Source organism: Akebia trifoliata, chromosome 14 (assembly GCF_017979445.1).
Source record: "Akebia trifoliata isolate Shusen 1 chromosome 14, ASM1797944v1, whole genome shotgun sequence".
Taxonomy (NCBI): Eukaryota; Viridiplantae; Streptophyta; class Magnoliopsida; order Ranunculales; family Lardizabalaceae; genus Akebia; species Akebia trifoliata.
In genome coordinates, this window is record NC_141388.1 from 20769900 (window position 1) to 20797386 (window position 27487).

General features: G+C 34.0%; 1 pseudogene; it reads left to right on the forward strand.

Annotated features, from left to right (window-relative positions):
* Positions 1 to 3963: 3963 nt before the first annotated feature.
* Positions 3964 to 27487, forward strand: part of LOC147386523 (uncharacterized) — a 35520-nt pseudogene continuing 11996 nt past the window's right edge.

Consider the following 27487-nt stretch of genomic DNA (forward strand, 5'->3'; position numbering starts at 1 on the left):
AACCTTGAAGGAAGTTTCTTAGATTCTCCTCTCGGATTCTTCTTTGATGGTGCCTTAACTTTTGCCTAAATTGCCTTTCTGAGTTTTCAATCTAGCAGGCTAGGAATTTTATTTTTATTTTTTATAGGCTCTTCTTTTTTGCTTAGACCGTCCTTTTGGATTTTCAATCTAACGAGTTTTGATTTTTTTTTTTTTTTGCCTTGACTTTTGCCTAAGTCGCCCTTACGGGTTTTCAACCTAGCAAGCTTTTAATTTTCTTTATTAAGAAATCCTTATTGACGATAGCACGAACTTCCCTTGATCATTTTGCATAATACCCCAGAGGACTTTTTATGTGGGCTTAAGAGTGTTTAGAAAAAAAGGATATGGTTAAAATCCCAAAAAAAAATGCCCCTAGTCTAATGTACTCTCCATTTCTAAGTACCTTTTTTTCTTTGATTTGTTTTTATTTAAAAAATACCCCTAGTTTGGCATTCTTGATTTTCTTTCTTCTATACTTTGAATGAAAGATTTTTCTTTGAAAAATATTCCCTTCTTTATTCATTTTTTCTTTGTGTTTATTCTGGGAGTAGAGATCTTTTTTTTTTAACCGGGCCTAAAGTAACTTCTTAGGTTGCCTACGTACCCCAATTTAGTTTGGGATCAGGTCTAAACGTAGTTCGAAATACCCTCTCCTAGGTTGATTGGTTGGTTGGTGTGATTTAGAAAAAAAATGGTTATCTTTTCATATTGGATAGAGGGGTTAATGGAGATCGAGTTGCTGTTTCCAAGTCTTCTCAAGAACCATTGCAAGGAATTGGCGGTCCGATGACTAGGACAAGGACAAAGAAGATGGAAGAGGCATTGCAAGGCTTGATTGTGGAAATCCAACACAAAGAGACTATTCTAGAAGATTCTAAGGCTAATTTTGGAGATATCAAAGTTTCATCAAGGATGGTCAACTATCTTTTTTTGTAAGAGATCAATTTGGAAAATCAATTTGAATGCCAGGGTTAATTGGGAATTGTTATGTTCTAATTGTCCTTAGTTTTGAATTTTTTATTTCCTAAGGACTAATTAGACTTTCTTTATTTTTCCAAGGACTAATTAGAATTAATCTTGATCTAATTTGTCTATAAAAGGGCACCTCATTTTGTAATTGAGAAACAATTGATAATTTACATCTTATGAGATTTTGAAGTTTATTCAAAGAAACTTTAGCTTTGATTCATGCTTTCTTTATAGGTTCTTTATGAGTTTTCATTCGAGTTCTTGAAGAAAAGACATGACTCTTCGACTTATCAAGGAAGTGATCAATCCTTGTGATGTCGTTAGATTGAGGTTTCAAGGACTTAGTTTCCTTGGGGTTTTAGTCGGATCAACATTTTAATTTGTTTTAAAACCATCTAGAACGTTTGAAGACTAGAAGAGATCATCAAGAGAAGGTCTTAATTCAAGAAGGTTCATATCATTTGGTATCAGAGCATCAAGATTGCTGAAAAATACATCAAGATTGAAGTAATCCTTCGAAGATTTGGTTCGGGTGACATTCGAATTGGAGATCAAATGTGGTATATCTTGCTTCCCAACAAAATTCATATCAATTCAAAGCCAACGATGGCTAGAAATCAGGTTTTTTTTATTATTTTAAAACATTCTTGATACGGTCTTGTTGGAAACCATGAACATTCATTGAATTTCGTAGTTGTTCTTACATAGTTCTTTGTGAATTCTGCATTTTCTTGAGGTATTTTCTTTGTGAATTCTGAAATTTTTTTCTTGCTAAAATTACAAATTGTGATCGATCATCAACAATCAATCTAAGATATACGAGCTACATGATCATCTTTGTTTTTAAAAGATTCAGATTTTAATTTCGTGTACAAGAACAAACCAAAGTTGCTGTCCACAACTTGATTTGTTGCTAAAACACAGCCCCAACAGCCATGTTTTGCTGTGTTGTTCATTGAAAAAAATAAATACATAAATAAATTTCTAGAATTCAGCCACCACGTGTTATTGGTTATTCTATTTTGCTGAAATTGGAAATCAATGTTCGATCTTCAACATTCTTTCTAATTCCTTATATGTACATCTGCAAATTGAGCTTCTTGAAATTTCAGTCATAACAGAATACTCGATTGTGATTCTTGATTTCTGAAATTTTCGTTTGGAGAATTTGTCTTGGACATAGTGTTGATCTTTAATGGTCTTTAATGGTCACTCATTGAAAAATCTTTCATTTACATCACCATTGATGTTGCTGTAAGTAAACTTGAAATATTTCTTGTTGCTGGAAATTCAACAAAAACACAGCCAACGTTGTTGTATTGAGAACACACGTTCTTGTTGCTGGAAATTCAACAAACACAGCCAACGTTGCTGTATTGAGAACACACGTTCTTGTTGCTGGAAATTCAACAAACACAGCCAACGTTGTTGTATTGAGAACAAACGTTCTTGTTGCTGGAAATTCAACAAACCACAGCCAACGTTGCTGTATTGAGAACAAATGTTCTTGCTGCTGGAAATTCAACAAACACAGCCAACGTTGCTGTACTGAAATCTTTCTAAGATTTACAGCTGTGAATCGAAATTCTTGAACATTCTTGGATTTTTTTTATTTTTTATTTTTTGTATTTTTTTATCTTACATACTAAAGAACAACTCACTGATGTCATTGTAGGATTTCTTATTGATTTACCATGTTTTATCGTTGATTTTATTTTATTTTTTTTGCTGGAAACTTAGAATCACGTTTCTGTTGTTGGAGTTGCTGTATCTAGTTCATATAGAACGAATTGTTGTTAGTTACATTAAATTGGTGTAATGTTTCTGAATTTTTTTTTTCACCTTGTTTTAAGTTTGTCTGCCAAACATTATAACTGAGAAAATTCAGAAAACGAATTTCTGAATTCTTTTGACTGAAAATAGATCTGAACTAATAGATCTTCAGATTTTAATTTCTGCATTTTCTGAATTTATGTCTCTTAGTGTTTTTGGGCTGTATTCTTTTGGCTGCAAACAGACTGATTGGTCGACTTTCTAGACTGTCTTTAAGGAACAAAACCATATGTGGGATTGTCATCTTCGAATTCAACCAACAAGTGCACTTCTTGTTCACTGATTCATGTAATGTGTTTTGCTAGAATTTTTATTTTTATATATATATATATATTATATATTTTATATCTTATTCTTGCTGAAATTAACACCCATAACAAATTTTCTTGTTTTCTTTTAAGAGTGGAATCGTGGGCTTGTGTTACGTACCATAGTTTCTGTTAAATGTTGAATTTTTTTTTTTTGGTTTGTTGAATTTTTGTTTCTATTAAGAACCATACACAAATTTTCTTTTGTTGTATGAACATCGAATGCTGAATTTTTGCGGTTATTGAACTCTAACTTCTGATTTAGTACCTTAAAGGCTGATTTATTGTTTCTTTTTGCTGGGCTTGGTTTAAAAAAAAAAAAGGATTTATTAGTTGCTGTTTGTGGTTACAGAAATTCGATAAATTGGAGTTGTTAACTTCAAACGGCCATAACTTTTGATCCGGATATCGGAACGACTATTAGTGCATATCAAATCGAAGCTCTTTTCGAAATCTACAAGTTGAACTAGGCCTCGTTCCACACCGTTTCGACCTTCAATTCCATCATTTTCATTACTTTCCGGGACTTACAATATTGTTGCATATTTTTTTGTTGTTTTCGTTTATTTTAACTTACAGGGTTTCAACCATGAGTAAGGAAGGGGGAGAACCACATGAGACCGACTTAAAATTATTCATCAAGGCCATTCATGATCAATTTAAATTGTTGAATTCAAGGTTGGACAATATGGAATCCTCTAATGAATCTAAACCATATCGAAGACATTAGTTCGACGGAGAAGAAGATATTCATTCCGAAGCGGAGAGAGTACATTATCGACGGGATAAGAAAGTAGATTTCAAAGAAGATAACAATTTGGGTAGCATAAAGATGATGATTCTGACCTTTCACGGAAAGAATGATCCTGAATTATATTTGGAGTGGGAAAGAAAAGTTGAGCACGTTTTTAATTATCATAATTATTTCGAGGATAAAAAATTAAAGCTAGCTGCCGTAGAATTTACAAACTATGCCAGTATATGGTGGGATCAATTGGTGATCAATAGGCGCAGAAATGGTGAAAGACCTATTCGATCATGGGATGAGATGAAGTCAGTGATGCGTAAAAGATTTATTCCTAGCCATTACTATCGAGATTTGTATATCAAATTGCAAGGGTTGGTTCAAGGTTCCATGAGTGTAGAGGATTATTATAAAGAAATGGAGATTGCCATGATTAGAGCAAGCATAGACGAATATAGAGAAGCAACCATGGCTAGATTCATTGCCGGATTAAACAAAGAAATTGCTGATGTGGTTGAGTTGCACCATTATGTGGAAATGGAAGAGTTACTGCACAAAGCCATTAAAGTGGAAAAGCAAATCAAGTCTAGAAAGTTTAGATTTGGATCATCTTCTAATAATCCATGGAGACCAAATTGGAAGGACAACAAAATTCCTTTCAAACCAAAGGAAGACGCAAAGCCGAAGCCCTCAGTTTCTATTCCTAAAGATAGACCTGAAACAAAGCCTCTTATTAAGTCACGTCAGATTAAGTGTTTTAGGTGCCAAGGGTTTGGACACATTGCTTCTGAATGCCCAAACAAAAGGGTTATGGTTGTATTGGCAAACGGAGAGATCGAAAGTGCTAGTTCAAGTGACAACGAGATGCCTCCATTAGAGAATTGTTCTGATGTTGAAGTAGAAGAGCCTGTGTATGGTGATTTACTTGTCACCAGGAGAGCTTTGAGTATACAGCCTAAGGATGAAGGAGATGAGGAGCAACGTGAGCATATTTTTCACACAAGATGCCATGTGAAGGATAAAGTCTGTACATTGATTATTGATAGTGGGAGTTGTACCAATGTTGCTAGTACATTGTTGGTAGAGAAATTAAATTTGAAATGGCAGAAACATCCTAAACCTTATAAGTTACAATGGCTGAATGATTGTGGAGAAGTGAAGGTAAACAAGCAAGTTCGGGTTCCTTTCTCAATAGGCAAGTATGTGGATGAGGTTATTTGTGATGTGGCACCGATGCATGCTGGTCATATATTGCTCGGTCGACCGTAATTTGATAGGAGAGTGTCTCATGATGGGTGTAAAAATCGTTATTCTTTTGTAATGAACAATCGGAAAATTGTATTAGCTCCTCTCAAACCTTTGCAAGCTTATGAGGACCAGGTTAGGATAGCAAGTGAGTGCAAAAAGAGAGAGAAACAAAGGTGTGAGCAAAAAGGAGAGCAAAGTGAGCAACCTGGAGAGAAGAATAAAGTACTGAGTGTACTTGCTGACAAATACGATGTTAAAAGTGTACTGATAGCAAGGCCACAAGTTCTAGTTCTTATGTACAAAGATGTTTATTTTTCTACTAACGATTTTAACTCATCTTTGCCTAGTGTTGTCTTGTCTTTATTACAGGATTTTGAGGATCTTTTTTCCGAGGAGATTTCACATGGTTTACCTCCTTTAAGAGGAATTGAGCACCAAATAGACTTCATACCTGGTTCTGCTATACCAAATAGACCTGCTTATAGAGCTAATCCCGAGGAAACAAAGGAGATACAGAGGCAAGTGGATGAACTGTTGCAGAAGGAATTTGTAAAGGAAACTCTCAGCCCATGTTCGGTTCCTGTTCTCTTAGTACCAAAGAAAGATGGAACATGGCGCATGCGTGTGGATTGTCGAGCTATTAATAAGATAACGGTAAAATATAGGCATCCTATCCCTAGGTTAGATGATATGTTTGACGAATTGCATGGCTCTCGTTTGTTTTCTAAAATTGATCTAAAGAATGGGTATTATCAAATTCGCATGAAAGAGGGAGATGAATGGAAAACTGCATTTAAAACTAGATATGGGTTGTATGAATGGTTAGTAATGCCCTTCAGTTTAACTAACGCCCCTAGTACATTCATGAGATTAATGAACCATGTCTTGAGTGCTTTCATGGGAAAATTTGTGGTAGTTTACTTTGATGATATTTTAGTCTATAGCAAAAATGTTGATGACCATGTGAAGCATTTGCATGCTGTGTTTAGTGTGTTAAGAGAACATCAATTATATGTTAATCTTAAGAAATGCACATTTTGTATGGAATCTGTTGTGTTTCTTGGATTTGTTGTTAGTTCGTAGGGAATTAGCGTTGATGAGGAAAAGGTAAGGGCAATAAAGGATTGGCCTACACCTAAGAATGCGAACGAGGTAAGAAGTTTTCATGGTTTAGTAAGTTTTTATCGAAGGTTTGTTAAAGATTTTAGTTCTATTACTGCACCTTTGAATGAACTTGTTAAAAAGAATGTTGTTTTTAATTGGGTTAATGTGCATGATCAGGCTTTCCAAACTTTGAAAGATAAGTTAACTAATGCACCTTTGTTGTGTTTGCCTAACTTTGATAAAGCTTTTGAAATAGAGTGTGATGCATCCGGGATTGGAGTAGGAGCTGTTTTGATGCAGGATTCTAAGCCAATAGCTTATTTTAGTGAAAAGCTAAGTGGGGCAGCATTGAATTATCCTACTTATGACAAAGAGCTTTATGCACTAGTGAGAACTCTTCGAACATGGCAACATTATTTATGGCCAAGGGAATTTATCATTCATTCTGATCATGAAAGCTTGAAATTCCTGAAGACCCAAGGTAAGCTTAATAAAAGACATGCTAAATGGTTGGAGTTTATAGAAACATTTCCTTATGAAATTAAATATAAACGTGGGAAGGAAAATGTTGTGGCCGATGCATTATCAAGAAGGTACGTATTACTTACTTCATTGCAAACTAAACTACTTGGTTTTGAATTAATTAAATATTTGTATGCCAATGATTCTGATTTCAGCCAAGTATGGAATGCATGTGCTAAGTGTGCATTTGGTGACTTTTATAGGCATAAAGGATTTCTTTTCAAGAAAGATAAATTGTGCATGCCAAATTGTTCTGTTCGTGAATTACTTGTAAGGGAAAGTCATGGGGGAGGTTTAATGGGTCACTTTGGTGTCCTAAAAACTTTAGATATCTTACGTGAGCATTTTTATTGGCCCCATATAAAGCCTGATATTCAATCTGTTTGTGACAAGTGCATTACATGTAGGCAAGCAAAGTCTAAAATTCGACCGCATGGCTTGTATACCCCTTTGCCTGTACCTAATCAGCCTTGGACTGATATTTCTATGGATTTTGTTTTAGGATTGCCAAGGACTCAAAATAGTAAGGATAGTATATTTGTTGTTGTTGATAGGTTTAGTAAGATGGGCCATTTTATTGCATGTACTAAAACCAATAACGCAACACATATTGCCGAATTATTTTTCAAGGAGGTAGTTCGATTGCATGGGCTACCTAAATCAATTGTTAGTGACAGAGATGTTAAGTTCCTTAGTTATTTTTGGCGTACTTTATGGAGTAAATTAGGAACTAAACTTCTATTTTCTACTGTTGCACATCCTCAAACGGATGGCCAAACTGAAGTAGTTAATAGGACACTTACTACCTTGTTGCGTGCTATCATTAAAAAAAATTTAAAACAATGGGAAAAGTGTTTACCACATATTGAGTTCGCATATAATAGGACTATTCATTCAACTACTTCATTTTCTCCATTTGAGATTGTTTATGGTTTTAATCCTTTAATGCCTGTGGATATTTTACCTTTGCCTACTAATGAACATGCTAATCTTGATGGTAAGAAAACGACAGATTTTGTGAAAGATTTACATGCCAAAGTTCGAGCTAACATTGACAGGAAGAATGAGCAATATGCTAAGCAAGCTAATAAGGGTCGTTTGAAAGTTATCTTCCACCCTGGAGATTGGGTTTGGGTGCACTTGCGTAAGGAGCGGTTTCCTACCCAACGGAAATCAAAATTGCAACCTCGAGGAGATGGTCCATTTCAAGTCTTGGAACGGATCAATGATAACGCCTACAAAGTTGATTTGCCAAGTGATTATGGTAATGTTAGTGCAACTTTTAATGTTGCTGATTTATCATTGTTTAATGTAGGTGATTCGAGGACGAATCTTTTCGAAGAGGGGGAGAATAATGGAGATCGAGTTGCTGTTTCCAAGTCTTCTCAAGAACCATTGCAAGGAATTGGCGGTCCGATGACTAGGGCAAGGACAAAGAAGATGGAAGAGGCATTGCAAGGCTTGATTGTGGAAATCCAACACAAAGAGGCTATTCTAGAAGATTCTAAGGCTAATTTTGGAGATATCAAAGTTTCATCAAGGATGGTCAACTATCTTTTTATGCAAGAGATCAATTTGGAAGATCAATTTGAATGCCAGGGTTAATTGGGAATTGTTATGTTCTAATTGTCCTTAGTTTTGAATTCTTTATTTCCTAAGGACTAATTAGACTTTCTTTATTTTTCCAAGGACTAATTAGAATTAATCTTGATCTAATTCGTCTATAAAAGGGCACCTCATTTTGTAATTGAGACACAATTGATAATTTACATCTTATGAGATTTTGAAGTTTATTCAAAAAAACTTTAGCTTTGATTCATGCTTTCTTTATGGGTTCTTTATGAGTTTTCATTCGAGTTCTTGAAGAAAAGACATGACTCTTCGACTTATCAAGGAAGTGATCAATCCTTGTGGTGTCATTAGATTGAGGTTTCAAGGACTTAGTTTCCTTGGGATTTTAGTCGGATCAACATTTTAATTTGTTTTAAAACCATCTAGAACGTTTGAAGACTAGAAGAGATCATCAAGAGAAGGTCTTAATTCAAGAAGGTTCATATCAGGGGTTAGCAAAGGAAAATATATATATATTTTTTTAAAAGGGTGAGATTGGGAAAAATGCATCGATCAAAGAAAGGCATCCTTAAATGGGGTATCACATAATTTGATTGAGGTTAGTTAACGATTTGCCTTGTAAGGTCTCTTTAATGATAATTGATCTGCCCTAGTTGGGCTCAAACTTCTAAACGAGTGATTTCATTTTTAACATTGAGTACTTGAGCTGGTTTTCTCTTATACTGTTGATTTTCAATTTTGACTCTTAGAGGTAGTATTTTTTTCTAAAGGAAAAATCTTTGCCCCTTACTTGATGTCCCCTTTTTGGCATCCATTAGATAATGTTCCTTTCTTTGATACCTGGGATGGTAAATTCTGAACGCTGTGATCTTGAAGTGTTTAATCCAATTTGATGGATTGCTTTGAGTATTTGAACTCATTTGTGACATTTGATTCTTCTAAGTGTAATTCATGCTCCGAATTTTCTATCTCTTGATCATGACTCCCTCGAGGTGCGATGTGTCTTCGAACTGTCAGAATAACCTCCGATTCTAGAGATATATACCGTGCCCATATCATTAGACCAAAGATTCATTGTTGAAAAATATTAATGCTCACATTAGGCGTATCCTCATAGGATCATGTGAAAACATCTCTGAACTCCTTCAGTAAGTCCATTATTTTCTCATGTTCCTCTAGGGATTGGACAGTTTTGATTCGCACTTCTCAAGAATTATCCTTAGATTCAATTTTTAATCAAATTCATTTTCAAAATTTGAAGACTTGTTGCACACATGATAATCGAAAAAATCTTTTTATTTCATTGGAATTGAAGGATTCCATTATTAACCTAGAACAATGACCATTGTAAAAAGAAATACTCTTTGAAACTTGACACAACTTGAAAATTAACGAGACAAGAAATAATTGAAAGACTAGGATAATTAGATGGTGTTTTATCCACTAGACTCAACATTTCACTTAAAGGTTATCTTCCCTGCGTCGATGAGGTCTTGAATAGCATGGCGGAGAGATATACATTTGTCAGTGTAATGACTTGTAACTTGGTGAAACTCGCAGAATTGATGACTTTCGTCATTACTTTGAAGGGCATTGGTTACGGATTTAGGTTGTTATAATCATTTCTTTGTTAACATCCTCAAGGCGATACTCAAGGTCATCCTGAGATTATCAAACTTTCTTCTAGGCTTGGATCGCTTAACAACATTAACTATCGATTGTGTTGGATTTGAGTTAGTGACCTTCAGACTAAAATGCTTCATAAACTCTTTCATGATTTCTTCTCAAGTATGAAGTCGGGACTGTATTAGCAATATAAACCATGCAAGAGCGGGACCTTTGAGAGTGGTGCAAAATAATTGTGCCATTTGCTCACTCCCTAAACCTCGAAGATGCATGTCCCCGACATACGAGCATAGGTCAGTTCTTGGACAGGAAGTTATGTCGTATTTAGGCATGCTTAGTAATTCATATTTTTTTGAAATATCGATTATAGTCGTTGAATCCCCTCCATGTCTGTTATCGTTATCTTAGCATGCCACCACCAGATGGTATTGGCAAGCATGATTCATTTGGTTCACAAAATCTTGCATGATCCTTTGGAAACAAATTAGATATCACGATCAATAAAGGCAAAGGATTTGACCAAATAATAAAGACTATGCTTAGTCGACCAGTTAGATGACTTGAGAGAATGACTAGGGTAAAGATGTATTAAAAGACTAGACACAAAATAGGATGATGTAGAATGTCTTAGAGTAATTTTGACCAAATAAAATATTTCCTTCTTTGTTGAATTCGGACGCATCCTTTATCATTACCAGGTTTATCATGATGAGAAATTAATAAAATGACTTACAGTCCGATGGGCAAAGTGATGTGACTAATTTAATTAATTTGATCAGATGCAAGCATAATGAAATAATAGGAACCCGTTGATTTGACTGGTTCCATGAATGAAACCACGCGTCCAATCAAGTTGTTAGTTCTATTTAGACCGATCTAACTGAATGGATTAAATTAGATTTTTCTTTGCTTGTAATCAATTGATCCATTTGATCATGTAAAAGTTTTTCAAAAAACTTATTCCAAATAGGTCAATCGATTAACTACGACCTAACTAGATCCATAGGTATTTTAGTACGTTTCCAAGGTCCATGTAAAATTACTTTTTCTTTTGAAAAATCTTGTTCTTATAGAAAATATTTTATGGAAAACACTTTTTCTTGGAAAACATTGTTCTGAAAAATACTTTTCTTTTGTAAACCATTTTTCTTCTTTAAAAATGAGTTGAAACCCAAATTTAGAAAAGAATTTGATTTTCATTTTGATTTAAGTGGCCCGGCCCATCATGATTATTGGGTTGAGATGGACTGGGTTATTATGAATTATTACAACAAATGGATTCGTTATTGGGTCGGTGCACCCATTTTAATCAGGTAAAAGAAAACTTTAATCCTTGAGGACAACTATATATTCTTATCTCATCATTCACATCATTCACATACATTTAAACAACCCGAGAACACCCACGATAAGTTCGAGTTGTGGCCTACAAGGGAGGTTTCTAGACTCTAAGTTTACTATATGCAATGCATTTTTATTTGGCTACCCTTGCCCAAGTGTATATACCTCTCGAGCGTACTCAATCAGACGGTACGTGGTGACTTGATTTGATATACCTTATAGGTGATAATCTAAAACTTCAAATCACTTCTCTGAAGCCAAAAGCAGCCAGTTTAATCCCTAGATCAGAGGTGGCGCGCGATGCTTGAGCAAAGGCACTCTTAAATCACCTCTTTTCTAGAATAGACGTATTCTATCCTCCTAGTACCGTAGTACATTGGAGCAGGATCTTGCTTAGGCACTGATTTTGATCAAGAAGTGCAATTGATGTACTTATATTATCTTTGATATACCTATGGGTATGAGTCAAGAGTTGTAGCTTTCATAAATGGTTTGGATCCCACGAGGGGACCGACCACGTACTAATACTGTGTTGACAATCGGGACATGTGACTGTGTGGCTTACAATAGGTGAAAGGCTCAGGTCACTTCAGCCTGGGTGCATCGATATACCTTTCAGAGTCACCTGATCAGACGGTACTGATGCCCCCGTTTGATATACCCTAAGGTACGTGACTGGAGTTGTGGTTTTCATGAATGACGTCACAAATATAAAGAGACCAGGTCACGCACTAGTGCCATGTTGGCTATATGAGACATGCAAGCGTGCAAAATAATAAACGTGCTAGTGGTGTGTGCAAAACAGGTGGGGTGTGCCCGGGGCCTTTTTCAAATAAATGGGCCCATAGGCCAGATCAAATCATATGACAATAACATAAATATTAATTAAAAACCATCATATCAAAATCGAGATCAAGGCATACATATAACAATCAAGATCATAGCATATTAGATGGACAGTAAATCAGTATAGTACAAGAAATAATCAATCAAATCTAATATTGAAACAGGCACATAAAAGGATTTTTGTTTTTTAATCTATGGTCCAATCAAGGATTGCTTTGGGCGACCCAAGACAATTCAGGATTTCCAAAAATATTAAATTGATGATAGAATGACAGTTGTTGAGGCAATGAGTGACTTTTTCTTTTTAAATTTTATACAAATTGATTTTAAAAAGCATAAAGAAGCCATTTTTTCTAAAACCATTGCTAACTATGAAAGCAAACTAAAAACACACCCCATAATAAAAAAGAAAAGGATTCTATTGCCACCCCAACTTGTGTGCTATAGATAAACATTGGAGTGCCAAAAAATTTTCTCTCTTTCAACATCAAACATGGCTACCAACAAGTTTTTATTTTTACAATATTTGAGATAAAAATTGAATTATTATTGACACATCCATCGTCTACTGGCAACACAACAATTCTTTTGAAAATAAATAATTGTTTTAAATAAATTGATGCGTTATAAATGAAAATTGATGTGTTAATAACAACTCCCAAAGACTGTCATCAATAAACTTCCTGCCCCTTATTTATTTATTTTTTATTTTTTTGAGAGATCATACTTAACAATTTCAATAAAAAAAATCATCAAATCATGACCACTCACGTGTTCATGATCGTCTTGTTATTTTACTTCTCCCATGTTTCAAAGGGATTGAATTCATTTGATCTTACTCATCAAAAGCGGAAAAGACATTAAGAAATCCTTTGGGGAACCATAAAGAACCGAAAAAAAATCGTACCCATCGTGGGTCCATACCAACTCAGTTTGGTTGGATTTGAGGTGATTCAGTTAGAGTACTCTTCGGAGGCACCACTACGAATTAACTCGAAAATTCAGATTATTCAACTTAGAAATTCGATTAAGTTTGACAAATTTCCTCGCCCAGAAATTTATCATCTTCAAGCACCTATTTATCAACAATAAGAAATTGTTTGAACAATTTATCAACTTGATAAATATCAATCTGATATGTAATACGTTCATGGAGATTCAGGCTACCTCTTCAAAGCCCCGTTCCATCATTGCTATTGTCCATAGCTGCTACATCGTCATTTAATAACCATCTAAAGGCATCATGATGGGTTCCTTAATCTAAGGGTTAAGGTCTCTTTGTTGAAGAACTCCACTTATGGCAGTCAAGAGCAATGTTATTCTCCTTCACAGTAGGAAAACCAGATCATAGTTGAAGAATGAAAATACACGCCAGCCGTAAGGTATCATTTATGTAAGGATTGAATTTTCATCAAAACCGCTTGTTGTGTGTTTGAGTTGAACACCACCATCAGTTTCAACTTTAGCAACGAATCGAACAGAGAAAATTCCATAGAAAATGTAAGGTTGAACAAAGCTCGAAGAGGAGATCTGTAGAGACGAAGCTTACTTGGAATATCCTTGAAGGAAATAGAACCAATGCTTGGGATTTGATAGTTCAATTCTTTGATTCGCAATTTGAGAACCGAAATCGAAATCAAATTCGAAGAGATGAAATTGAAAAGAGTTAGAGAGAGAGAGGCAATGCCTCTGTTCTTGTTGTTTTTCCGTCGTTAAACATATGGAGAAGAAGATAAAAAATAGAAACTATTTTCTGCTAACGGCACACCATACGTAAAAAAAAAAAAATTTGAATTTTTTTTTGATTTTTTTTTAAATCCTCTCCTCATCATGAATAACATTAAAAAAGACAAATTTTTTATTTATTACCACATCACTCACAAATAATTTATTTTCACAACTCGCCGTCTATGCCAAGTAACGTGCTAAAAAAATTCATCCAAAAATTGTAAAAAATAAAAATAAAAATCCATAACTCACATTCCAACCACCATCATTCCATCCTCAATTTATGTCAATTTGAATCTTTCATTATTTAGGGTCATCCCAAAATGACCCTAAATTGAACCAAAATGATCATAAATTATATGCCAAATCCGAAATATCCAAAATTGAACCAAAAGGTACTAATAAAGGATAATACAAACCAAAAAAATAATCCAAATAAAAATGAGTCAACACCCATTATTTTAGACTATTACCTTATTGAAATCTTGCATGATTTTAAAGTCATTCCAAATGATCCTAGATGATCCATAAAAAAGTGCCAAAACAAAATATTCAACATCCAAACCAATACTCAATAATTGAGCCAAAAAGAATGAAAAAAAAATAATAATCAAATAAACAAATAACTAAAAATAAAATAAAATAATTAAAAAACTAGGTCCTACTTGCAATGCTCCCCATACTTGGGGCTTTTCAAGTCTGATCCTCAAATGTCCTCAATAGAGTCGCCACTGAAAGTGCCCTCGATCTGCGGAGTGCACGGATCCGCTTTTGATTTTTGAGATTTGAGAGTCGCCACCTAGTTATTGCAATCTAGGAATCGAATATTGATTCGAAATGAATAAAAAGAAATAACTAATCTACTACACAAAAAATACTAAGTCAGGAGATCACATTACGGGGTTGGAAGGTGTTAGGCAACAATCCCGCCCGACAAACACTGGTCTCTACTAATTCCTAAATAAGACTACATTGTTACAAAGACCTAACCGTTAAAAAAAATAAGAAATATATACCTTTCTGAAGACAACGGTCTTGTTCCCTTAGATCTGGTAGAATAGTTCTTCGTACAACACTCCTCGCTTCGTTCTATCATCGGGTTTTCTCTCCAAGACGAGATACTTTCTTCTTAGATCTAAATCTTCTGACTTTTTTTTGGATTTCTGGGTGTTTTTGAAGAGCTTCTAGGTATTTTTTGAGATAAAGTTGGGGTATGGATGTTAGGTAAGGAGTTGGGACTTCAAAATTATGGTTTATGGGAGGCCAGGGAAGCTTTTTAACCTACTTTTTCTAGGATTTATTTTTTGATACGAAGATAGGTTGTAGAGACCCCTATTTATAGAATTTTTTAAGTGCCTTTTAGATAGAGTTATTGTTTAATTATAATTGTTTTAAGTAGAGTTATAATTTTAATTAAAATTATTTTAAATAGAGTTATTATTTAATTATGATTGTTTTAAATAGAGTTATTATTTAATTAGAACTCTATTAGGGTATTGACTTTTAGCGTCACTTGATTGACTTTAAGATTTTGACTTCAGTCTTACTTAATTGACTTTAAGATTTTGACTTTAGTCTTACTTGATTGACTTTAATATCTTGACTTTAGTCTTACTTGATTGACTTTAGGATCTTGAATTTAGTCTTACTTGATTGAATTTAAGATCTTGACTTTAGTCTTACTTGATTGACTTTAAGATTTTAATTAAGATTTCAATTTACATTAATTAATGTTTTAATTATTAATTTCAGAATTTTTAATTATTAAAACTGTAAAATTATCGTTTTGCCCTCGGAGAAGACTTTTTAAGTTTTAAGTCAGTTTTCAATGTTCAGGATGTTTTGGAATCGATTTTTTGTAAGAAATTCAATGAGAATATTGGTTTTTATCATTTATAAAATTTTTTGTATGAAATGGTCGTGAACTTTATGAGGGGCATTTTCATAATTTTGTCAAATGTTGTTTTATGTGTTTGAAAAGATTTTCCTAAGCGTAACGTAGACTCTAGGGATGTTTTAAGATTAAGGGTATTTTAGTAATTTGATCATTTTTTTAGTGATTTTTATCGTGAAACTTCCTTTTGTTTGAGAAATGATGATTTTTATGTTTTTGGGATTATATTTTTCTAGCGTAGCGTTGTTTCTATAGTTTTGTTAGTTTGAGATACCTCATCCGGATTTCTGAAACATATTTGGTAACAAAATAATGCATTAGAATAAACATCCATCATTGGGAATCGTTGCAATCGGGTTAACGAGTTGATTAATCAGGCGAATGCAAAAATGAGGTGTCCACAGTTGGCGATCGGGACATGTGACTTTGCGACTTACAATAGAACAAAGGCTCTGATCGCTCTAGCCTGGGTGCATCGATATACCTTTTAGTGTCACTGATGCCCCAGTTTTATATACCATAAAGGTACGTGACTAGAGTTGTGGTTTTCATGCATGACGTTGCATCTCACGAGGAGACCGGGCCATATACTAATACCACGTTGGCTATAAGGGATATGCATGCGTGCAAAGCGATAAACATGCTAGTGATGTGTGCAAAACAGGGTGGGATGTGCTCGGGGCCTTTTCAAACAAATGGGCCCATGGGCCTGATCATATTATCATAACATGGGTATCACATGAATATTAATCAAGACAAATACCAATCCAATCATATCTCATCACATCAACATTTGGATAAAAAATAATCAATCAAACACATATCTCAATCAAGATTATGGCACATTGGATAGGCAATCAACACAAAGACTAATAATTGGGTCCAATTATTGAAACAAGCACATAATTTTTAGTCCAAACCAAAGAGATTTTTTTTTATATATGGTCCCATCAAGGGTCACTTTGGGCGACCCAAAATAATTCGAGATTTAAATGAATATTAAATCGAAACTAGAATGAGAGTTGTAGGGATAAAGGGCGATGAACTCTCTTTTTTTTGTTTTTTTTTTTTACAAGAAACAAATTAAGAAACAAAACAACAAAACTAAAGAACTAAAAAAAACCTTAAACAGATTCTATTGCCACCCCGACTTTCGCGATCAAGTTAAGATTTAATCAACATAGGATGTGTTGTAGGTGAGAATTGGTATGACAATAATGACTCAAGAAAAAAAAAATCGAATAACCATTTTGTTTTTTTTTATTATTTAAAAAAAGCTTTAAACCAATTCTTACAAATGCCTCGTATAGTAGAACGTCAAGATTGAGGTTCGTCCAATGGCCTTTTGCAGAATGGATCAGATTTCCCAAGTTTTAAAAAAAAATATATTTTTTTTTCAAATCCAAAAATCGAAACATCCTTCGATCTTAGTTTTTTGCTTGGAATCGACATACAAAAAACTGCATTAAGTCGATGACTTGGAAGGTCCTGATCCAACGATTTTCAAATTGATCTCTCCATCTGATCTTTCTCACTCCCAAAATAAATCGGCATTTAAGCCTTTCTTTTGATTTTTTTTTTTATAAAAAATATGGGTTTCAAAGCAAACTAGAAATCGTTGGTCGAAGAACCACACGGTTTTTTTTTATAGAAAGAAGCCAACAGAGATTCAGCTTCGAGAAAAAATTTTGGCTCCTCGAGAGAGATCAACCGTTCCACTTTGAATAAATAGCTTTTCATCGATCAACACCATTTTCTTTCGACAAACGAACGAAAGGGTGATTTAACTTAAATTGAATAGATCTCGAGAGTGGTTGTTTGAGATGAAAATCCTTTAAGGAGACGCTGATGTTTCTCGTTGAGACTCACGAGTTTCTTCTCTGCCCGCGAATGATAAGAAGAGAGAGAGAAAACGTCCTACTATTTTGAAGAGGGTTTGGCTAATTGGTTTTGAGATGAAAGTCCTTTGAGGAGACGCTGGTGTCTCTTCATTAGGAGAAACCCACGATTTCTAGATTCCTAAATAGATTGGAGCGAGAGATCAAAACCGATCGTCTTTGCTGAAAAACGATGAAGCTGGGTAAAGAAAATGATTTGAAACGAATCTCTTTGTTAGAGACAGTGAATAGGATGATAGAAATTGGAATATTAAGGGTTAAAAAAAAAATTAAAAACAATTTTTTACTAGCGACACACCCTTTATAAAAATCGATTTAAAATCCACATGTATTGCTATAGCTAATAGCACCCCAAAACCTCTATTTTTTTTTTACTATTTTTTGCTTGCTGTCACACACCCAAAGACATAAAAAAAAAAAAAAATCTACACATGTAATAAGAAATTTTTTTAAAAAACTTCACGGTCCATCAATCATTATCTCATTTTCAACAAAACCATCCATTTGAATCTCAAACAATTTAGGGTTATTCCAAAGGACCCTCGATTGAACCATAAAAAAAAATGTGCCAAAACAAAATATTCAAAATCCAAACAAGTAATCAATAATTAAGCAAACAAGAATGATAGAAAAAAAAAATAGATAAACAATAAAAAAAAATTATGTCCTCCAGGCAATGCTCCCATACTTAGGACTTTTCAAGTCTGATCCTCAATAATCCCTAGTGAAGTCGCCACTGAAAACGCCTTCGATCCGCGGGGTGTGCGGATCCGCTTTTAATTTTTAAGGTTTAGGAGTTGCCACCTAGTTATTATGGTCTAGAAACCAAGCATTGACTCTAAATAGATAAAAACAACTAATATACGAATAAAAAGAAACTATGGTCTAGGGATCACGTTACGGGATTGGAAGGTGTTAGGCATCAACCCCCGCCTGGCATATGCCGGTCTCTATTATTTTCCAAAAAAAATTACATTGCTAAAAGACTTAAAACAAATAATAAATAAATAAAAGAGTAAAAAAAATATACCTAGATGATCGCAACGATTTGTTCCTTCAGTACTGGCGGGGAGCGTCTTTGTACAAGTTTCCTTGCTTTTCCTCCGTCACTGGATTTGCTTCAGATCTCCAAGTTGAGGTATCTTCTTCTTAGATCTGAGTATTTTTTGTATTTTTTGAATGGTTTCTGTATGTTTTTGAAGGGTTTCTAGGTATTTTTTGAGCAAAAATTGGGATTTGGATGTCAAGTAGGGAGTTAGGATTTTAAATCTAGGATTTTGAGAAGGCTAGGGAGACTTTTTGACCTGCTGTAAACACACCCTTTTTGCACTTGCCTGATTAATCAACTCGTCAACCCGATTGCGACGATTCCAAATGATAGATGTTTATTCCAATGCTATATTTTGTTGCTAGATATATTTCAGAAATTCGGATAAAGTATCTCAAACTAACAAAATTGTAGAAATCACGCTACGCTAGGAAAATATAACCCTCAAAACATAGAAATCATCATTTTTCAAACAAAAAGAAGTTTCATGATAAAAATCACTAAAAAATGATCAAATTACCAAAATACCCCTAATCTCAAAACATCCCTAGAGCCTACATTACGCTTAAGAAAACCCTTTCAAGCATATAAAACAACAAATCAAAACCAAATAAACCATTTAGCCAATTTTCACAAAATTTGATAAAATTACGAAAATGCCCCTCATAAAGTTCACGACCATCTTACACAAAATTTTTTATAAATGACAAAAACCAATATTCCCATTGAATTCCTTATGAAAAATCGATTCCAAAACATCTTGGAACATTAAAAAACGACTTAAAACACAAAATCCTTTCCGAGGGCAAAATGATAAATTTACAATTTTAATAATTAAAATTCCTAAATTAATAATTAGAACATTAATTAATTTTAAGTGAAATCCTAATTAAAATTCAAGTTAATCAAGTAAGACCTAAGTCAAAATCCTAAATTTAAGTCAATCAAGTAAGACTTAAGTCAAAATCTTAAAGTCAAGTCAATCAAGTAAGACTTAAGTCAAAACCCTAAATTCAAGTCAATCAAGGGAGACTTAAGTCAAAATCCTGAATCAATCTAATACGACCAAAGTCAAAACCCTAATAGAATTCTAATTAAACTAAAAAATTATTTAAAAGAATTTTAATTAAACTCTAAAACTATATAAAAAAAACCTAATTAAATTCTAAAACTATCTAAAAGAAACCTAATTAAACTCTAAAACTATCTAATAGAATTCTACTTAAACTATAAAATTATCTAATGTAATTCTAATTAAATACTAATTCTATTTAAAAATAAATTATAATTAAACACTAACTCTATCTAAAATAATTATAATTAAACACTAACTCTATGTAAAAAGTACTTTAAAAAATCTATAAATAAGGGTCCCTACAACCTATTTTCGTATCAAAAGATAAATCCTAAGAAAAATAGGTCAAAAAGCTTTCCTAGCCTCCCATAAATCCTAATTTTGAAGTCCTAACTCCTTACCTAACATCCATACCCCAACTTTAGATCAAAAAAGACTTAAAAACCCCTCAAAAACACCCAGAAATCCATAAACAAATCAGAAATATTCAGATCTAAGAAGGAGGTTGTAGACACCCCATTTTGCATTTGCCTGATTAATCAACTCGTCAACCCGATCGCAACGATTTCCAATGATAGATGATTATTCCATTGCTATATTTTTTTGCTAGATATGGTTCAGAAATTCGGATGAGGTATCTCAAACTAACAAAACTGTAGAAACCACGCTACGCTAGAAAAATATAACCCCAAAAGTCTAGAAATCATTATTTTTCAAATAAAAAGAAGCTTTATGATAAAAATCACTAAAAAATGATCAAATTATCAAAATACCCTTAATCTCAAAATATCCCTAGAGCCTACATTACGTTTACGAAAATCTTTTCAAACACATAAAATAACAAATCGAAACCAAATAAATCATTTCGCCAATTTTCACAAAATTTGACAAAATTACAAAAATGCCCCTCATAAAGTTCACAACCATTTCGCACAAATTTTTTATAAATGACAAAAACCAATATTCCTATTGAATTCCTTACGAAAAATCGATTCCAAAACATCCTAAAATATTAAAAAATTACTTAAAATGGAAAAAGTCCTTTTCGAGGGTAAAATGGTAATTTTATAATTTTAATAATTTTAATAATTAAAAATTTTAAAATTAATAATTAAAATATTAATTAATGTAAAGTAAAATCCTAATTAAAATTCAAGTCAATCAAGTAAGATTTAAGTCAAAATCCTAATGTCAAGTCAATCAAGTAAGATTTAAGTCAAAATCCTAAAGTCAAGTCAAACAAGTAAGACTTAAGTCAAAACCCTAAATTCTAGTTAATCAAGTGAGACATAAGGCAAAATCCTAAATCAATCTAATAAGACCAAAATCAAAATCCTAATAGAATTCTAATTAAACAGAAAAATTCTCTAAAATAATTCTAATTAAACTCTAAAACTATCTAAAAGAATTATCTAAGAAAACCTAATTAAATTCTAAAACTATATAATAGAATTCTAATTAAATTATAAAACTATTTAATGTAATTCTAATTAAATAATAATTCTATTTAAAAATAATTCTAATTAAACACTAACTCTATCTAAAATAATTATAATTAAAAACTAATTCTATCTAAAAAGTGATGAGTGTCTCCAAACACTCAATTAAACGCACATTTTTCGGATATTTATCTTGATTTTTGTACATATTTCTCTATATTAAGGTAATAATCATGATAAGCTTCAAAGAACCATGTTGCATGTTAATTAGGCTTAATTATATATAAATAAATTCATTTACTAGATAAATATAATTACGTGTGTTTCTAGTGCAGAAAATCAACATTTTGGAATTAAAATCTTAAGACAAAAGCATTTGGGCCCACTTTGGAATGCCCTAATCCTTTGGAATGTCTTAATCCTTAACTCATATTCCTCTCTTTTGTCTTTTTGTGTAAAGAAAAGTGGATGCTACTTTTAGACTCTTCTACACACATTTTTCTCTATAAATAGAGCCTCCATCTCTAGAGAAAGGGTCTCATCTTGGTTCTCTTATCCAAGACTCCTTTAATCTAAGGCTCTTAGTCTATTCTCTTATTTTTGTATTTTCATTTTCTAGTTATTTTCTTTTAGCTAAATAGTCTTGTAAGAAGTAGAAGAAGAAGAAGTTGTAAGTTTCTCCATGAAATGAAGAAAAGTTCGTTCATCTCTTATCTTCCCTCTCTTGCAATGACATTAGGCTAAGTTCCTCTCCATTGGAGAGTGAAGAAGCCTAGAGCAAGTTCTTGTGTTATTTCTAATTTCATGCCTTTCTTTTATTTAAAATGCTTATGAGTTCTCTTTAAGTTTCTTGCACATTTTATTCTTAATATAGATACTTTATGCTTAGATTAGATCAAGATAAAGTATACTTAAACTAGATAATTGGTAGTAGGAAGTTTTCAAAGAATTCTACTTTGTTTATATTCCTCATTTCATTTTATTTGTAAAACTTTCCTATCTAAGGAGCTAACACCAAGCCCTTATGATTGAGTTATAAAAAGACTAGAAACTAGGAATTACTCATCAACATGTTCTAGGTAGATCCACCTTCAATGGTGCTTTACTTTTATAAGTTTACTTGTTTTTAATTTCATTTACTTTAGTTCATTTTCTAGCAATTTTACATCTTCTTATAAGTTCAAAAATACAAAGAAAAACATTTTTAATTCCTTTTAATTAATTTGAATTTTATCCTCTTAGCTTAACTCTACTCCTCTTTTGTCTTGGGTTCGATCCCCTATTTGCCCCACAAGTAAGATAAAAATAAGATTATTATTAACTCCGGTGAGAAAAACAACGATAGTCTCATCAGAATTTTGGCACCGCTGTCGGGGAAAAGTAAAGGTATTAGTGGTAAATTTTGATTTAAAATTCATTTCTTTCATTTTTATTTTATTTTATTTTATTTTTTTCTTTTGATTTCTTTCTATAAGTTAAAGTGTTCTTGAGATTTTAGGAGAGAAGAAAGAAGAAAAAACATTGAAAAAAAAAGTCATTCCCGTTTTCTTTTTCACCCTAAACAGCATAACTTAAACTGTCTATAACTTTCTATTCCGATCTCCGATTATCTATTATAGTATATCAATTTTGGGTAGAAAGAAATTTTCTATAAAATGTGACATAGTTAGCAAGATTGTGGTAAGTCAGATTCTGTTTTTGAGTCCATTTACTATCATTTCTGCTAACATTTCTGTTTTACTTCTTGTAGGTGAACATTTTTTTTCTTCTTTCTTTCAATTTCCTTTAATCTTTAGTAATTTTTTTAATTATTCAAGAAGGCTTGGATTGTAATAGACTAAGGAAGGACGACGGGTGGATAATACCGTCACGGCTCCTTAGGTTCGCACATCAAAATTGGAGTTGGTGGCCTAAGTCGATTCAAACCATCTTCACCCTGTCTAGCACGGGAGGTAATCCCGAAACACCCACGCATCTCTTTACTAGTGGGTTACTCCTTGTCTTTGTATGTTATTTTTCCAATTTACACACACTTGGAATAGTTAATTAAGTAGTAAAGAGCACCCCTCTCCTAGGGATGGCATGATAAGATAAGGATTGAAAGTCATTACCAATTCCTTACTCTAATTAGGATTATCAACTCACTAGTCATCCAATCAAATTAATTAAAATCAATTAGACTTGACTACAGAGCCCACAAGCTAAATAGGAGAAATTTTCGCTTCAAGTTGTGCCAATTGCGCTTCTTGGTAATCTTTTGTATCTAGTAAGATCTTGCCCTTTGAAGGGATAGACTCAGTCTATTCAAGAAAGGAAGGTGATTTAAGAGTGCTCTTACTTATGCATTGTATGCCACCTCCGATTTGGAGATCCGAATGATTCAAACTTGACTTCATAGAACCGAGTTGGAAGGCTAGTTGCGCTATTTCTACCCAGTTTGGAACTGTCTAGCTTTAGGCAACCTATCTAGGTCCAGTCTTTTCTTTTTGTGATTGTTTGATCGACTGTGTAATTTGCATGCTTGGTAGACGTTCACAGAACAACGTGTTAGAACCTTTTGATCCTGAGATCGAATGTATCATTAGTAGGATACGCAAAACACCATCAGTAGTTATGATGGACGATCGAGAGCGAACTCTCAATGAGCTCTTCGCCCCAACTTCCACATCTCCTCCTACATGCATTATTTTACTATTGAACAATGCACTTCAGATTGAAAATTAGAGCTGCCACCATCAATATGCTCCCTAAGTTCCACGGTTTAAAGTGTAAACAACCTTACACCCACCTTAATCGATTCTTGACTATATGTCAAACTTTTAAAAATCAGAATTTAGATGAGGAGAGTATCAAACTTATTCTGTACCCGTTATCCCTGGAAGACCACGCAGCTGCGTGGTTGAATTCCCTAACACCCAATTCCATATCTACCTAGGATGTTCTATCCAAGAAATTTAAGGTCAAATTCTACCCTGTGGCCAAAACTGAGAAAATGAAAGACTCCATTAAAAATTTTAGAGCCTATCTTGATAATGAATTTTTCCAAACTTGAGAAAGATTCAATGATTTATTGGTCAAATACCCACACCATAACATTGACAAAACACAGTTCGTGCAAAGTTTTTATAGAGGATTAAAAATGAATCAACGTACCTTAGTCGAGTCAATGCATAAGGGTCAATTCATGAATCAGACTCCCAACCAAGCGTACGATTACCTCGTAGAGTTAGCCGAGAGTGCTCAAAATTATAGTACTTTTATGAAGCCAACTCCGAACTCTTTTAGCCAAACGCATCACCTAGATAACAGGTTCCATCCTAATTTCTCATACAGCTAGAGCGAATATATTCAATCTAGTGGTCCGTCGGGTTACAATAAGAGTTTTCCTAGGTAATCTGATTCTTTCACAAATCAAGCCATTGTTCCTCAAGTTCCTTATCAACCCTAACAATCTACAGATTATAGAGCCATCATACCATATCCTATGACCAATTACCATCAGCCTGCCCAACAACAACCGTCCTTAGAATCTATGATTGCCGAGTCGATGACGCAGCAACAACAGTTCATCCAAACTCAATAACAAACCCATCAAAATTAAACTCACATTAACCAGGTCACTGCGTAATCCATAGTTAAGATAGAAGTTCAGTTGGGGCAGTTAAGTCTCTCTTTAAGTGGGAGATAGAAAGGTCAATTTTCTAGTCAGACTATCCTTAACCCTAGAGGTCAACCTTTGATTTCAAACAGATTGAAAGGTCAATACGAAGTAGGAAGTCATTCTGGAACTCTACAAGACTCAGTCCAGGCTATACACACTTTGCATTCGGGAAAGAAGGTGGACAAAAAGGTCCAACCTATTGATAAGGGAGAAAACGTCTTAGAGGAGGACAAAGTTCAAAAAGAAGTCACAGAGTCTCCAAAAGAGAAGGAGAAAGATTTGGAGAATCCTCCCATCATTTTGCCAATTTCAAAAGCTCCATTTTCCCATCGCCTTAGAAATTTTAAAAAAGGTAAGCAATTTGAGGGTGTCTTAGAAATCTTCCAAAATGTGCATATCAATATCCCATTCCTAGATGTCATTAAGCAGATACCTTCTTATGCGAAATTCCTAAAGGATTTGACCACAGCTAAAAGGAAAATACTATTTCCTCGGAAAGCCATCATGGCAGCCCAAGCTTCGTCGCTCATCTAACAAATTATTGCACCAAAATTTAAGGATCTTGGATGTTCGATAATTTTCATTCATATTGAAAATCAAGTGGTCGAAAAATATCTCTTAGACTTAGGGGCCAGTATGAACCTTTTACCATATTCGAAGATTTCTATTTGCTTGTTGACTTTATTGTCTTAGACACGGAGCCAATCATCAATTCGAATAGTTATATTCCTATCATCTTAGGACGTTCATTCTTAGCCACGTCTAATGCAGTCATTCGTTGTAGAAATGCGATTATGACTTTAACATTTGGGGATATGAAGTTGAAATTGAACGTCTTCCACAATTTCCAAGGAATTGATGTAGATGATGGTACGAGGAAGTGAACATGATAGATACGCTAGTCAATCAAATGTATCAAGAGTTAGGGTACTCTGATCACTTAACAAAATGTTTGAATCACTTTGGCATTGACTTGGACGTAGAAGAGTCTATAAACGAAGTCAATGCTTTGTTTGAATCCGTTGCACTCTTAGATTCTGTGAAGTGGCACGCAAAAGCTGAAAGTCTTCCTATGCGCACATCCAATCTTGTTCCTTCTCATGTCGAGCCTTCAAAATTAGAACTCAAATCGCTTCTAGAGACCTTGAGATATGCATTTCTTAGCAAGAATCAAACCTTGCCCGTGATCATTTCCTCTCACCTCAATGAAGTTCAAGAGGGACAGTTGTTAGTAGTATTACGAGAACATCAAGAAGCTATTGGTTAGAGCATAGCTGACATCAAGGGAATTAGTCCATCTGTGGTGATGCACCATATTCGTTTAGAGGATTTTACTAAGCTTTCCTTAGAACCTTAGAGATGGCTAAATCCTGTCATAAAAAACATGGTTCGGATGGAAGTGATGAAATTGGTAGTTGCGGGTATTATCTATCCTATCTCTGACAGTCGTTGGGTGAGTCCTATACAAGTAGTTCCTAAGAAATCTGGTATCACTGTGCTAGTGAACCAAGACAACTAATTAATCTCCACTCGAGTCCAAAATGGATGGAGAGTGTGTATCGATTATAGAAAACTCAACTCGATGACCCTTAAGGATAATTTCCTCTTACTTTTCATTGATCAAATATTAGAGCGTCTAGCAGGACATTCTTACTATTGCTTCTTAGATGGTTATTCCGGGTACAACCAGATACATGTTGCTCTAATCGATCAAGAGAAAATAACTTTTACTTGCCCCTTTGGAACCTTTGCGTATCGTCGCATGCCTTTTGGATTGTGCAATGCACATGCTACTTTTTAACTGTGTATGATAAGTATATTTTTCGACATGCTAAAAAGATATCTTGAAGTGTTCATGGACGATTTTTTAGTTTTCGGACCAAGTTTTGAGGAATGTCTCCATCACTTGACTTTGGTCCTTGTACGTTGCAAGGAGGTCAATCTAGTTCTCAATTGGGAAAAATGTCATTTCATGGTAACATCGGGGATTGTGCTAGGGCACATTGCTTCTACTAAGGGGATTGAGGTAGATAAGGCGAAGGTAGGTCTAATCGAAAAATTACCACCTCCTAGAACGGTCAAAGAAATTAGGTCATTCCTAGGCCATGCAGGTTTCTATCGTAGATTCATTAAAGATTTTGAAAAAATCTCGAAGCCTTTATGTGAACTATTGGGAAAGGATGTTCCTTTCAACTTTTCAGAGTCATGTCTCTCTGCGTTCAACAAGCTCAAATTCGAGTTAACCTCGGCACCCATTATTCAACCTCCAAACTGGAGTATTCCATTCGAAGTTATGTGCGACGCTTCAGATTATGCAATAGGCGTTGTTTGGGTCAACGAAACGAAAAATAACCTCATGTTATCCAATATGCTAGTAAAACCCTTAACGATGCTCAGCTTAACTACTCTACAACAGAAAAGAAAATGCTAGCAGTGGTCTATGCAGTTGAAAAATTCCGCCCCTACGTCATAGGATCTAAAATTGTGATCTACACAGACCACGCAACATTGAAGTACCTTCTATCAAAGAAAGATGCTAAAGCAAAGTTAATCCGTTGGATTCTACTTCTACAAGAGTTTGATTTCGAGATTCGAAACAAAAAATGAGC